This window comes from Sminthopsis crassicaudata, chromosome 1, assembly GCF_048593235.1.
Source record: "Sminthopsis crassicaudata isolate SCR6 chromosome 1, ASM4859323v1, whole genome shotgun sequence".
Classification (NCBI taxonomy): domain Eukaryota; kingdom Metazoa; phylum Chordata; class Mammalia; order Dasyuromorphia; family Dasyuridae; genus Sminthopsis; species Sminthopsis crassicaudata.
In genome coordinates this window covers 557613555-557626978 of record NC_133617.1, presented here as the reverse complement: position 1 = coordinate 557626978, position 13424 = coordinate 557613555, and the positions used below count along the sequence as shown (strand labels likewise).

General features: G+C 34.4%; 1 long non-coding RNA gene across 27 annotated transcripts in view; it reads right to left on the bottom strand.

The window, feature by feature from the left end:
- Positions 1 to 13424, bottom strand: part of LOC141550946 (uncharacterized) — a 110819-nt gene that overhangs the window by 48762 nt on the left and 48633 nt on the right. For 23 of the 27 annotated variants that reach the window (XR_012484710.1, XR_012484732.1, XR_012484709.1 and 20 more), the window contains 3 exons: positions 9582 to 9805; positions 6481 to 7841; positions 5503 to 5690 (listed from right to left, as the gene is read on the bottom strand). This is a non-coding gene — a long non-coding RNA (uncharacterized LOC141550946). The remainder of the gene's footprint in view (positions 1 to 5502; positions 5691 to 6480; positions 7842 to 9581; positions 9806 to 13424) is intronic. The other 4 variants (XR_012484718.1, XR_012484725.1, XR_012484720.1 and 1 more) reach the window with 4 other exon arrangements.

The following is a 13424-nucleotide window of genomic DNA, read 5'->3' as shown; positions in this document are numbered from 1 at the left end:
GCCTGGAAATCAAAAAACAGGACAATTTACTTCTTTTTAACATGGTACAGAAACATTTCTATCCAAATCAGGGGAATTATTAGAAAATTAGAATAATCATTAAAATGAAAATAGTCACTCATTCAGGTGAGATTTTACACAGTTCGTTCTTTACCCTTAGCAGTAGATAGTGACCCTATTATAATACTTATTTTATATCAGAGACTGAGGTTCTTGAAGGATTCTATTTAGTCTGTATTTAAGTATAATTCTAATTCAGGGTGTGTGTGTGTGTGTGTGTGTGTGTGTGTGTGTGTGTGTGTGTGTGTTTAACTTCAAGCCTAATGATCTTTCTACAATACCAGTCTTGCTAAAGGACATGTGACAAATAAAAAAGATACTATACTTGGAATCAGATTTCTGGGTTCAAATTCAGGGTCAGACACTTATGAACTATGTGAAGCTGGGTAGAGCTCTCAACTCTGAACTCTATTTTTCTCATCCATAAAGGGGACAGTGATATTTATGTTGCTTTCCTCATAGGGTTGTCCCCTAGGTGGCGCAGTGGATGGAGCACCAGCCTTGAATTCAGAAGGACCCGAGTTCAAATTTGATCTCAGACACTTAACACTTCCTAGCTGTGTGACCCTGGGCAAGTCTCAAAAAAAAAAAAAGAAGAAGAAGAAGAAGAAGAAGAAACATGCCTAAGTAATTGTGACTTGGTCCCTTATAACTGAATAAAAGAACCCCATGAAAAACTGGATCTGGGGGTTTCAAATTTGAGAGTTACCCTAGGATATCTAGGGGCATTAAACAGGCATAGATTATTCTCTCTCATTTTCTCATTATTAAAGAATTCACCAAGGCCATTTTGATTTAAGAAGCAAAAGGGGACATATTGGCTGTATTATATATTTCATTCAGCTATTTCAGGATTCAACTTATAAGGAATAAAAAAAAAATTACTTTCTCTGAGGAATGCTGAAAAATAACACCAGTAGTGAAATAAACAGTATGTCTGGGCAATCCATGCTTTTGGCTTAGAACAATTCAAAATAGGATGTGAGTAATGAAGAGGAAATTTTGTATACATATATTGTGTGTGTATGTATAACTGTAGTCTTGTTAGACATATGCTGGCTAGGCGGGTTTGGTGATGCTGAAGATTATTTATTTCTCACATAATGCAAATGACAGTTGGTAAAGCTGCTCTGTTATTACTGCTGGAGAAATAGGGAGGAGAGTCATTCTAAAAACAGCCTTTTAAAAACAAGGCATTTGGCTAACAGAACCTTCGGATGATGACAAGGGTTAATTGATGACTGAATTTGCCAGATAAAAAGAAAAAGAGTCAAAAAATATCAGTTCTACTGGGGCCCAACATTGACTCAGGCTGACTGGTCCTAAAGATAAATAGTGAAAAACTAAGTAAGCAATTATCCCACAATTGAGTTTATATTCACTGATTCAGGTGATTCAGATTATATCAGAAAAAAAAAAAAAAAACAAATAAATAAACAAAAACGATTTTAATTTTTTTTTTCTTGAATTATTAAAAAACCTACCTAGGTTTTCCTCTCCCTTTACTTAGGTAGTCAAGTCAATGTGATTAAGTCAAATCAACAAGCATTTTTTAAACACCTATAATGTGTCCTGCACTATACTAAGAACAGGACACAAAGAAAAGTGAAAGTCCCTGCTTCCAAAGAGCTCAACACGGAGAGGTCAACATGCAAACAACCATGAACAATTAAACTCTATGCAAAATAAATTGGGGACAATCTCAGAAAAAAAAAGGTAATAGCATTAAGGGGAGGCGAATAGATTGCTCAATTGTAGAGTCTCATTCTACTAATCTGGAGTTGTAAAGATAAATTAGATAATTATTTCAATTATTAGGTAATAGTGGGTACATACACACATATTTCTTCCTTTCTTGGTGTACACCCATATGATAGCATTACATATAATTAATGTCCTGACTTCTATACTCACTTTTATGTCATCATAAAATCTCCTGGACTTCACTGTCTCCAGAAACTCCTCTTTTAGTGAGATCACATCAACTTTCTAGGAATCCTGTTCCAGGATCATTCACTCCTTCTGATCCTGATCCTCCATTTATGAAGGGTACCCCCAACCAGCTGTCCCAAGCACTGCCCCTTCCAGTCCTTCCCTCTCCCCAATTCCTCAGGGCTTTTCAACTTTTTAAATATATTAACCTCTCAAATTAGATTGTGAGTGCCTTGAAAGCAGGGATAATCTATCTCCTTTCTTTGTATCCCTAGTGCTTACCACAACAACTGCAACATAGTTGCTTAATAAATTTTTATCAACTGTCACATTTATGTAGAAGGCGCATCAAAAAAATGCATTCTATAATAAATTGTTTAAGTCTTGGAAAGAAGGAAGAAAAGAAGGGTTTTTAAGCTGTTTTCACTCTTTAAAAAGTTATGGTATATAAATGTATTCATAACTTGGGGGGGGGGGGAGAATTACATTTAGCAAGGCACTACATCTATAGCACAGGATAATGTTGTATGCCTCAAAGGGAAGCAAAATAGATACTGATTACTTCCTCCCTTCCCCCTATTTCTTCAAGGGGGATAATTTCTGTCAGGAAAGGAAGCAGGACGTTGGGGCTAACGGCCATTCTGCTCTCCTTAGACAGAGGGGATGTCAGGCTTGAAGTATCTGTGTTTGTTCCCTAAATCTTATTGGTTTAGGACAGAGCTTCTTAAACTTTTTTTTATTTGCAACCTCTTTTTTGTCTAAGAAATTTTTATGAGATCCTGGATATATAGGTATATAAAACAGGTATACAAATCAAACATTTACTGATAATAAGTCACAATTTCATGACCCCCACATTCAGTTATATGACCCCATGTGGGATCACAACCCACATTTGTAAGAAGCTTTGGTCCCAATCATATAATTAGGTTTAATCTAACTTTTGTTCATCAACAATGTTGTATCATTATTAGGGAGAAAAGGGACTAGTGATGGAGTCAAATTTTTTGTGTGTGTTTCCTAATGGGGATAATTTGTCCACAGAAAACCACTAGGACTATCTTTTAAGATATGAAAGAGTTGGGATCATCACCAATAGAAAGATTTCCCATAACAATAAAATAAGGATCCTTTAAAAGTAATCAGGAACCAAAACTAATTTTTTGTTCATTACTAAACCAGAGAATAGAATACTCAAGGTCCTTTAATGCCCATTAGTGTCCATGGACAAACTAGCTAGCTTTCTACCTCCTTCCCTTTTGCATCTGACTTCACTAGACCCATAACCCAGATTCAAGCTATCACATGTAGGGAAACTAAGTGCTGCAGCAACAAATGGGTTAATGATTGTATCAAAACCAGCAGAAATTGCATAGCATTTGAAATGTTCTCTCAAAGCACTTATAGCTCCAATTTTTATTGATAAGAATTTTAATTGATCTTAGGATGATTTTTTTACTTAATTTATAATCATAGAAAGAGTCATAAACTAAGAATCAAGAGATCTGAATTGTCTTCTCAGTTCTGCTATTAACTAGACATGTCACTTCTGGACCTTGTTTCCTCATCAGTAAAATGAGGAGATTGTACTTGGTGACTTCTAAGTATCTTTCCAAACCAAAATCTCTGATCCAACAACCTTCCTAAACCATAATTTTCTTGTCTATAAAAATGAGAATGATAGTCTAGATTATTTTTAACATTCCTCACCAATATCCCTACTCTATGAGGAAAGAGTATATTGCATACTATGGAAGTTTAGAATTAGAAAACCTGGGTTCAAGTATCACTTTTATATTGATTATGATGACAACAATAGTTGACATTTACATAAAGATTTAATGTTTGCAAAGCTTTTACAAATATCATCCATTTTATTCTTACAATAATGTTGGGTGGTAGATACTACCATTGTCCCCATTTTATAGATGAAGAAATTAAAGCTATAAACAATAAAATAACTTGCCCAAAATCACACAGTTACTAAGTATCTGCAGAAAGTTTTTAATTTAGATCATTCTGAGTTCAACACCAGCACTCTATTCACTGAGCTAGCTGTATAACCCTCTGAAAGTTATTTACTTTGTTGATTTTTTCACTTGTAAAGTAGGGATAAAAATTTTTTTTGTAATATCTTCTAAATTTTAAAGCACTATGTAAATATGGATTCTGAGATGATGATGAAAATATGATAATCATTAATTTATAAATATCAGTCCCACTATAATGGAAGAAAGTTAAACATTTTAAAGATTATTATGCTCTCTAGGACACAGAGAAATAAGCAACATGACTCTGAACCCCAAGCTTATATGCTTTTTAAATTTTGACCAAAAAGGCAACTTGATCAAAATGTCAAAGTTTGAGCAGAACAAAAATAATACAGAAAAGGAGTTTGAAAATTTCTACATTAGAGTAAAATTGTTGTTGCTATATTGTATGAGATATTTAATAATAACATAGCACTTCAAGATTTACAGAACACTCTACATGCATTATTTCATTAAGATAGAAAAGAAATCTATTTAGCAATTTGCCTCATATAGATATGCTCATGCTCCCAAGAAATCTTATAAAGAGAAGATAATGACAAATGACTTCAAATAATAAATATGATTCTAGAGCTTTTCTAAAGAAAATAAATGGAAGCAAACTAGCAAAAGTCCATGAAATGGGAAATCTTCTCATAATTCCACTTACATAATTCTACTGAAAGACAAAATAGAATTGTTTCATTGTTCTCCATTTAAAAAAAAAAAATCAAGCAAGTGCATAAAGGTTGTATAGGAAAATTGTCTGCCTCTCATCCTACCTCAGTTCATACCATTACATAATGAAGGTTATTAACCAAATTTGATGTGATGGTTTCCACTATTTTTGTCAGTTTTTCTTAGTAAAATGTTGTTTGTTTATAGTTTTTTAACCAAATTCATTTCAGTCTGTGTTTTTGTAATGATACGAGTGCTACTTTTAAAGAATATAATTTGTCATAGAAATCCAATCATGGAATCTTCCATTCACAGTTATAGTGCTGGAAGGGATCTTAGAAGACATCATGCCCAAGGACTCAACAGTACTAAATATTGTATCCAAATCTTCCTAGCTCAACTTTGGCACCCTATCCACTATTCCATGGTACCTTTCAAACTTTATCTACCTTATGCTGATCTGACCTATATTTTTCTTCAAAGATTTCCTCTGCTTTCTAACTCTTTCAAAAGGGTCAGCTCTATGATGAAAATCACTCATGATCATGGAGAACTACCTGGACACAAAAATCTTTATGGAAGATAAGCAGTTTCTTATAGTTTCCATGGCATACAGTATAGATTCAACCCCCAACCACAGCAATAATAAAATCTACAGGGAAACAGGGAAATTTGGAAGCCCAATTCTACCTTTCTTTCCTTCATTTCATATACTGGGTTCTAACAGTCAAGACAAATATGACATATAAAGTGAATTCATTAGTTACAATATCTCATAGACCTTCTAAATCAAAGATCTTACCTGTGATAATTAGTGGGGAAGCAGAGATATATAGCCTCCCACAATATCTGCAACAGTCCCAAGTTAACTGTCAGTGTTTTTTAATCCTTTTATCTATCTTAATGCATTTTTTTTCCTGGAATGTGATTTGCCAACAATCTTCAGTTAATACTTTATACAGTAAATTTACTTTTTAGGGGCTTCTGTCCCTAGAAAAGAAACATTATTCTGATTATATCTTGTGTAGGAAATGAATTTGTTTACAGGTTTGCTACAGATACATTTCTTTTTAATTCTCTTCTTTTGGGTACTTTTATAAACCGTCAAAGAATAGAGACAATTTTTGTAATAAAATCCTGCTAAGCCAAGCTCTCACAGTAACAAATCCCTTGGCAGGAGGCCTGTCAATGGCATATTTCCAGGACTTCAGTCTGAAAGGCAGCCAGAGGCTCCACATAAGAATGGGCCCAAGATGGCTTGTCACCTTTCACCTTTGACCCTTCCCCCAGCTGCCTCATGCTTTGTGAACTTGAAATCTTGTGAGAGAATGCTGAGCCGTCCTGTTTACAAACAGCCTATTTATTCCTCAGGAACAGCTTGGCAGGACATATCCAGGTCACCTGACCCTGCGTTGTCACAGAAACCATGAGTTTTAGACTCTTCCTGTAGTTAAGCCAAAACGGCAGCATTTTTGACTGGTTGAAAATGGTGCTGAATTGTGAAGTCATTCTCGCTAAGCAAATTCACTTTTAGGCTTCCGGCTCATTCCACCAAAGTCAAGGCGTGAAACATAACAACTGTCATACTTGAACCTTAGGCTTTGGAGTCATACATTGACTGAAGAAAAGAACATGCACAAATTTAACCCCAATTTTATAATTTCACTTAGACCTTGCTAAGTTTACATCTATACAAATCAAATTCATTCATTTTTCTTTAGCTATTTCCAAACTATGTATAACCTTTGTTTTAGTCTGATTTTCAATTTCAGATACTTACTTGATGAGATTCTTTGCTTGATTCCTTTTTCTCCAACTTTTGTGACCCACTATCTCCAGGGCTGTTGAATAATTCATCATAAGTGACATTTTGCAGGAAAGAGTCCTCTGAAATGGATATATGACTTTAAGAAAACAATATATAGAAGCCTGAATTCACAAGACAGATAAATTAGAAATTAGTCATTCATATGACAAAAGGATTTGCTATTTTATAAATAACATGTCTGAGAGTTTCTTTTGTAAGTCTTCAATAAATCTGAAATACGATTTGATGATCAAAATTCTAAACACATCCAACTTTCTGAATATTTGTTATGTAAAGCAAGGGTTACTTTTAGTGAGCTTTCTTGGATTACAAAAAAATCCATTATGGTGTTTCACTTCCTGTTGTTCAATGTATAAAAAATGAAGTTATTGCTTTTCATGTGTTTGTGTTACCTTAGAATCAAAATTCACAAATAGTAGCTATAGAACTTTAAATCTGAGAAAGATTTCTTTATTTTGAACTAAGAAGATAATTTCTCAAATGTAAAAGTAAAAGTAAAGTACATATTATTTGTTAAGAACACATTTGTGGTATAAATTGAGTGCTTATTCTTATCTCACTCAGATCTTATCTATTATAACATGGAAAATTCAGTAGATAAAAGTAAGCCATTGAGGACCACAGGCAAAGAGTCTTTATGAGATCTGTAATTTTTTAAATTGGTCTGGAGTAGAAGGGGGAAATGACTGGAGTTGGGATGATCACTCAGGAAACTATTGTAAAAAGTGGGAGAAAAGCAGAACCTGAACTAGGATAGGAATGAAGAATTGGGTATGGAAAGAAGAGGATGATTAAGAGGAATTTTATGAATACAAGGGAGGAGCATTCACAAATGAATTTCAAATCTGTTGAAAAACCATTAAGAGACATAAATAAATCTAGAGATTTGAGGTTGAAGCTGGTCATTTGAATTTTGAATATGTTGTGTTTAAGATTCTGACAGAACCTGCAATTGAAGATTAAGCTGTGGGTCCCATAAAGCTGAGAGTAGAGAAACAAGAAGACTAAGAACAACCAATACCTGTCCCAATGTTTAGAGAGGAAAAAAATGGAAAATAAATCAGTGGAAAAGATAGAAAAGAAGGAGTAAGAGACTGGAGAGAACTCACAGATTGTAGAATCATAGAAACCAAAGGAAAAAAGACTTTTTCAAAAAGAGAGGGGTAGGATTAATAAAACTAAATTCAGGAAGCGGTCTAGGGGATTGGTATTATGAAAAACTTCTAAATTCATTAACTACCAAAATGACCCAAAGAAGCAGTTATTGGGGATCTAAATCCAAACCTTTTGTGTTAATTCCCAAATGTTGCTACCTGTTCATAAAAGCAAAAACGGAAACAAAATTAGAAATTGTCAGTATTTGGTTTGTTCAATGTGTAAACAAAATAATGTAAGTAAAGTGCTTTGTAACTTACAAAAAATGTATATTACACATATAAAATGTATATACAAATGTGTATATATGTCTTCATTTTTTAGTCATATCTGACTCTTCATGACCCCTTTTGGGGTTTTCTTGGCAAAGATAATGGAGTGGTTTACCACTTTCTTCTCCAGTTACAGATGAGGAAACTGAGGCAAACAGAGTTCAGTGATTTGTTTAGGGTCACACAGTTAGTGTCTGAGACCAAATCTAAACTCAGGTGTTCTTGACTTCAAGTCTGGTGTACTATCTAATAAATGCCCTTGTCTATATGTATAAGTATGGGTGTATTAATGTTATTATTTGGAGAGCCACCTCTGCAAAAAAAAAAAAATTTAAGAAACCTGCTGAATTTTTCAATCTAACCCCACCCATAATCTTTCCAATGAAGATTACCTACACAGCATGTTTTACTCAGTATGAGAGAGTAATAAAGTTTGGTTTGACTGAGGCTAGGGGGAGATATAGTAAGAAGTCACTAGGTGGCTTACATATTGTGTAAAGTCCCAGTTTGTGTATTATGTAGCAGGTCAGCCTAAGACATGTTCACAAGTGTTCAATCACATAGTGAAATTCTCAATGAGAATCAGCTGTTCTGTCAATCGTATGTAGGGTGTCATTTTGGTAAACATCATTATTGTTTCTAATCCTAACTTCTCAATTGCCTTGTATTCTGTATATGTTGTACTTGCTATTTAAATTCTCAATATGACTCATAAGTGTCAGTCATTAAAAGTAGTTATTGTTAGGTATATAGTAAGAAAACTTTTAAATCTCAGAGACAAACCTTTATGAGTTGAGAAACCATGTGAATAAAGTTTGATTGTAGGATAGATAATGAGAATAAGGTCTTTGTCCCTTTGGTTTCACTCCCAAATAGAGAGATCTTATCATATGATTTGGAGAAAACATAATTCCATTTCACAGATTACTATCTTTGCCCAACAAATAAATCAAAAAGTATGTATTCTAAATATACCAAACAATATGATACCCAAGCCATCAGAAATAGAATTGAAATTTTCTATATCTAGGTCATTTAACAAATCAAATGGACCTAAATGACCTTTTTGTGATTTTATCCAAAAATCAAGCTGAACTTTTTACTTCTAAGATGGAATTTCCCATAAGAGGACAACAAAATATGTTCAAAACATGAAATTTCTTTGAAGCACCTTTACTATTAAAAGTATTCTTGACATATCTGTAAGGATCTGAAAATGTTCCCTCTATAACCAGGATTACAGCATAGGAATAAGGAATATGATTTCATTGCTAGTAATGGCTCCCAGAGAGGATCATTCTCAACAAATGTACCTTCTCTGTAATTTGGAATCTCAGAGAATTTTTCAAAGCATTGTAGAGTTAAGCAACTTGCCCAAAGTCACATAGCCAAGATGTGCCCAAGACAGAATCTGAACTCAGGTCTTTCTTAGACTGAGACTGGTTCTATATCAATTCTATCATTCTCTCAGGACTGCTTAGATGTATCAAATATTTATTTGTGAATGGAACAGCAGAAGCAGAAAAAAATCCCTATATTAAATAGTACTGGCTTCAGAGAGAAAAAAAATATATTTTGGGAAGAAATATGTATCATTCATTAGTCCCCCCAAATTTTTTTTCTTACCACCACTGAGCTTTCAACTTGAAATATTTTGTCAAGATGAAGAATCAAAATGTGATGATTTCTTCTTTTTTCTGAGGCAATTGGAGTTAAGTGACTTGCCCAGGTCACACAACTAGGAAGTGTTAAGTGTTTGAGTCCAGATTTGAATTCAGGTCCTCCTGACTTCAGGGCTGATGCTCTATCCACTACACCACCTAGCTACGCCTTGATGATGATTTCTTTACCTGAAAAATAAATTTCCAAAAATCAATAAAGCTAAAGACAAAGAGGAATTAAAAGAAAGTGATAAAAGATAAATATTTTGAGGAAAAGTTAAATTGAGTAGACAGAACTACATATATATATCATTTTTAAAAGTGACTAAAGACTTTAGGGGGAGAAAATAATACAGAATTTATCAAGAAATTATTCATGATCTTCATAAAGCCTCTAAGATTATGGTTTATAATGAGTTATTCAAGATCCATTTCTTAGATTCATATTTGCACTTCTTCCTAGAAAACCTAGGTCCTATCAGTGATGAGAACAGGAAATAATTCCATTAAGATACCAACACAATGGAAAAATGATGCTAACGCATGCAGAATACAAAGATAATGGCTGATTTCCATTGGACATAAAGAATGTTCTACCTATGAGCCATTAGTGCCACACTTTAGATGGGTTAAACATGTACAATTTATTTATTGAAATAATAATAAATTGAAATTACCTCCTATGAAAATAGGAGGTAATGAGCAAAATCCAGAATCATATTAGAAATCAGCACAAAAAATAGGTGGCTCAGTGGGTGGAATGCAAGACTTGGAATCAGGAAGACCTAAATTCAGATTTAGCCTCAGATACTTACTAGCTAGGTGACTCAGAATCTCTTAAACTCTTTTTGCCTCAGTTCCCTTATCTGTAAAATGAGGATAATAACAGCATCTACCTCCCAAGATTGTTGTGAAGATGAAATGATAAAATAATTACAAAATGCTTAGTCCTTAGGAGCACTATATAAATAATATTATTATTTATACTTTTTGTTCCTCCCTGTGTGACCAAGCAAACAAGCCTGACTCCTACATGACAACCTTTCAAATGCCCCTCCTAAGTTTACTCTTCTCCAAGCTAAATATGCCCAGTTTCTTTAGCTTCTCACCAGATGGCATCCATCCTGGTTGTCCTTTTTTGGATATCCTCTAGCTTGTCAATGGCCGTTCCAAGATATGGTGTCGAGAACTAAACACCATTCTCTAGATATATTCTGACTAGGGCAGAGTATTTCCAGGACTGTCAACCTGAATCCTATGACTCTCTTACTAAAATCTCAGATTGCATTCATTTTTGGCCAACAAACCAGTGCCATAAATAGGAATTTTAGAGTCAAACACTACAAACTATATAAATGATTAGCAGCACCAAAGGTACATTGAGTTCAATACAGAAGATTATGGATTCTAAGAAGTAAGGAAGATGTATATTCCAGGTATGGGACAGTTTCTTGAAGTTGTATTCATCAGTAACAGTAAGAAAGTCAGTTAGACTGTATAATAAGGCTAAGATGACAGAGTTAGTTCCAGGTTGTGGAGAACTTTAAATGTCAAATAAAGGAGGTTACATTTGATCCTAGAAGTCAAAGGAATTTATAGTAGAATTTACTGAGTAGGGAAGGGAGTGAGATGTGAAATCTATACTTAATAAAAATCTCTTTTCCAAATACATGGATGATGTATTGAAGAATAAAGACAAGGCAGAAGGTCAATTGGAGAGCAAAAGTCCAAGAGAAAGTTGATAATAGTTTGAAAATAAGTAGTAGTACATGAGGGGTGAGAGTTGTAGGTAGAAACAACAAGCTTTGGCAGCTGATTGGCTATATAGGGTGAATAATAGGGCTTTGTGAACAACACTGAGGTTAGGATTAAAAGGGTAATAGTACCTTCAACAAAAACAAGAAAGTTTGGTAATGGATGTGTTTAGGGAAAAGATAAAGATTTCTATTTTGGACATCTTTTGTTTGGGAGTAAGACATTCAATTCAGTAAGTCCAGCAGGCAGGACAAAAGTTCAGGGCTGGATATAAATTAATAATGATCTTTTCCTCTACATTATTTTCCCTTCCAAATTTTCCTATCTCTGTTGAAGGTACAACTATCCTAGTTCCAGTGTCCTAGTCTAGTGTCCCAGATTTTTAATCCAAACATTATCCTTAACTCCTCCTTCACTCTCTCCACATACCCAATCAGTTGCCAAATCTTACTGTTTCTACTTTCACAATATATGTGAATATATCTCACACCTGAGCCCTTTCTCTTCACTCACACCCCTTTCAAATTGGTTCAGTCCCTTATAATCTCTAATGGAAATTATTGCAACAATCTCCTAGTTGCTCTCCCTTCCTCAATCTCACTCTATTCTAGTCCATTCTATACACTGCTACCAAAATTATTTTCTTTAAGCAAAGATCTGACCATTCAACTCTCTTATGCAATCAACTCCAATGCTTTTCCATTGCTCCTAGAACAAAACATAATCTCCTCTGTTTAGCTTTGAAAATCCTACATAATCTGTCCTCAACTTTTCTTTCAAGTCTCTTTGAATGTTACTGCCACTGCTGTACTCTTTCTTTCTCACACACAAACATTTAATCTTCCATCTCTGGAGGCTTTTGCATTAGCCATTATACCCCATGCCCAGAAGGTACTTCTTCCTTACCCACCAGCCAGAGAGTCCACTTTTCCTTTAAAATACAGCTTAGACTCGATCTTCTACATTAAACATGTCCCAATCATTCACAACTGTTAGTTCCCTCCTCCTGACACTCTCTTATATTTATTTGCTTCATTTAACCCTGATTCCTCAGGGTAAATCTGAATTGTTTATATATCCCCTTCTCTTATTCCCTCCTCCTGGGGTTGCTTAGGAGCCTAAGACCCCAGATATGTGCACAGAGCTCACAAGGGATCAAGAACTGGGGTCCCTTTCCAGAGCTTAGCTGTTCAAGCTATCCTATCACCAAGCTTTAGACTCCATTATCCATTTAAATGAATACAATCACAATCACACTGCCAGTGCCTTCCAAACTTCCCAGCTGGGATAAAGACCTAGTTACCCTGACCTGCTTTCATCTCTGATTCATATTGAGTATTTCCCCATCTTTTTTTCAGAAGAACCATTGTCTAGCCATACTACCCACTCTGTATTTTTTGTACAATTGTCATTTTTAATCCAATTTCAATTGGATTCAATTTTAAATTTTAAATTTAAATTTATTCAATTTCATCTTGTTAGATTGGACCTAATTTTCTATCCTAAAAGGTAAATGGAAACCAGGGGGGAAAAAAGGAGGGAGCAGAAAGGGAATTGGGAGAAAGATAAAGTTATCATTTCTTCTTTCATTACATCTACTTAGAAAAGAGAACAAAATCTTCAGGACATGTCTATATGTGGCAAATATCTCATAGAAACAAAGAATATCAGAGGGTGAAGATGCCCAACAAATGACTCTAGTAAGAAGTTCCTTCTTATGTGTGTTAATTTTCCATCTCAGAAAAAAAGGAAAAGTTGGACAAAGCTCACCCTTCTGCCATGTTTGACAATTCATTCTTTTGTAATTTTTGTACCAGCCCCTTTCTTCTTCTTGACTTTTTTTTGGCAAAGAAATTGGAGTTAAGTGACTTTTTCAATCACACAGATCAGAAATGTTAAGTGTCTAAGGCCAGATTTTAACTCAGATTCTCCTGACTCCAGGGCTGGTGCTCTATTATGCCATCTATCTGCCTCTTGCATCACCTTACTCTTAATTTTTATCACCTCTTAATGACATTATTACCCCAGAATCAATTTAGTTTTTAATAAGCAT